Here is a 2687-nt window from a genome sequence, read left to right as displayed (position 1 = left end):
CTGGGACCATTAGTAATTATTATTTAGCAAACACCTATCAGCTAGTTCTTACTTTTTCAGCAACAGAACGAATAGAGAAATGTCACCAAAGAAGGAAGTGGCACCCACTATCCTTAACCCATCCTTCCATTCTGAACTAGTCCATGCATTCTCCCCGTGGCAGGATGTGGCTAATAATGGAGGCAAAATTAATGACTTGGCTGCCCAGGGCTGTCTGTCAAAGCTCCTGTTCAATGGAGGGTAAAGAAAACAGTCTTCAAGATACCATCCAAACAGGATGGATGTAGAATGCTAACCATGTATGTATGCCCTGGAAGGCTGACATTTTTTAGTGCCGTAAAAAAAAAAAAAAAAAAATTTTTTTTTTTTAATTCTCCTCTACTGCTGTCTGCCAGAGAGAGCCAACTGCTCACGGTTCATCTCCCCAAGGCTATTACATCATAAGTAGGGGCTTTTTTGCATTAGTTCAGTTACTCCTAAGACTCAGAGACGCAGTGGATTTAGTCACAGTGGGCTCAATTGCTTTATCTCACCTTGGAAGTAGGTAAATTCTAGGAAGCAATATATTTTTCTGACCAGGTATCCTTGACCTGCACAAAATAAACACTGAAATACTACAGAAGTTAAACAAAAATATTCAGTGTGTAGGCAGAACCTAATTTGGCTTTAACTTCTCTTTTCCAAGGGAAGATAAACGTAATAATCTGAATAGCCTCCATGCATAGACTGTTTCTCTGCTACCCTTTTCTGCCATTCTATCAAGGTGAGAGAATCACAAATAGAAGTTTAAGAAAGCTATTACCCAGGCTCCCCAATACAAATTAAAATGGGAAATGGTGAAAGAACAAGAAAAACCAGCAAGTGGTAGGTGTCTTAATTGTTCTTTGGCTTGATGTTTCCATGAAAGAGACATTTCTAAGTTGAAAAACTGTCAGATGGCTGAGGAGTAATAATAATATTAGGTATGAATTCTTGAATCCCCTATTATATGCCACCCATTGCTCTAAGCACTTTACCTGTGTTACCTTATTTAACCCTCACAACAATGCAATGAAGTAGGGGCCAAGTGTCCCATAGTAGTCCTAAGGGAAGCATTAAGTCAATATAGTGAAATAATTATAAACACTGTGGAAAAATTGTTTTTGTTATTATTATAGATGAATACCTAGAAAGCTAAAAAGTCTATTAGAATTATTCTGGAATTTGGGAAGGTTACTGGAAACAAGATGAATATGCCCCAAAACAATAGCTTTTCTCTATATCTACAATAAGCACTTAAAAGTGGAAATGGAAGTAAATATTTATGACAGACAAAAGCTGTAAATATCTCAAGGAATAAAATGAACAAGGAACTTAAAATTTTATTGAAAGGCATAAATTAAGATCTGAACAAATAGTGTATTCTCAAATAGGAAAACAATATAAAAATGTAATTTCTCCCAAAGTAACATTTTAATATAATACAGTTTGAATTTCAACTAGGTGAGGTTTTGGAATTAAAATTTAAATGGTCTTAAAATTCATGTAAAAGAGGGACAATTATCAATAGAATAGAGTTGATAGAATAAAGTTGATTTCAATAAATAACAGAAGTTCATACATGACAAAGGTACATCTCAAATATATTCAGCAGGAAGTAGTATGGTGCTGGCGCAGCTAGCTATCCATTCTCTCCGAAGTTACACTCCTACAGTTGAGGCCTGCGCGGGCCCCAGCCTGTCAGTGGTTTGGGGTTGCTATCTGCCTCGTAAAGAAAAGCGGAGGGTTTCTCTTCTGAGAAGACAAAGTCATCATCTCCTCTGAAAAAGCCTCCTACATAGCTGCCTTTGGCATTTGCTAGGAATAGGGAGGGCAGGGATTGAGGTCTTGGATCTAGGTGATCATAACCAGAAAGTCCAGAGTGGGTTACCTCTAGACTTTAACGCTGTTAACCTAGCCTAGTCATAGAAGTGGATTGCTTAATAATACAGTTTCAAAAAAAAAACTCCTACGTCACATAAAAAGTAAATTCCAGATACATTTAAATTTTTCACATTATAAAGTAAAACAATAAAAATCTTGGAAGGAAATCCTAAGAGACTGAAGATGTAGTCTAGAGGTAGTGGAAACTTTAACAAATTGAAGAAACTCAGAACTTATTTCTAAAAATAAAGATTTTATATATATATGAATTTAAAACTTGTTTGGCAAAATATATTACAAAGTCAGTAAACGAGAAAATATAGCACAGATAAAAGATAAATGGTTAATGTCTATAAAATACAAAGAGTTCTTAAAATTTGAGAAGAAACAAATAATCCATTAGAACAATGGGTGAAGGATATCACTAGGCAGTTCAGAGAACAGCAAATACAGATGGCTCATAAGTATAAAAAGATGCTCAAACTTAGAAGTATCCAGAGAAATGCAAATCAAAATACCAATGAGCCTAACACACTGGCAAAATTTATAAAAAGATTACATTACAGTCCCATAAGAAAGGAGTGCAAGAAAAGAACTATATGTGGCTGATGGAAATGTGAATTGTATAGCCTTTGGGTATACCAAATTTTTAATGTGCTATCTCCTAATATCTATTAAAAGGAGCCATGGTGGCTGTCATGGATTGAATTGTGTCCCCCAAAAAATATCTGTCAACTTGGCTAGGTCACGCATGATTCCCTATGTTTATCTGTTCGGCTGGGCCA

This window comes from Loxodonta africana, chromosome 4, assembly GCF_030014295.1.
Source record: "Loxodonta africana isolate mLoxAfr1 chromosome 4, mLoxAfr1.hap2, whole genome shotgun sequence".
NCBI lineage: Eukaryota > Metazoa > Chordata > Mammalia > Proboscidea > Elephantidae > Loxodonta > Loxodonta africana.
This window is presented reverse-complemented; position numbering follows the sequence as displayed.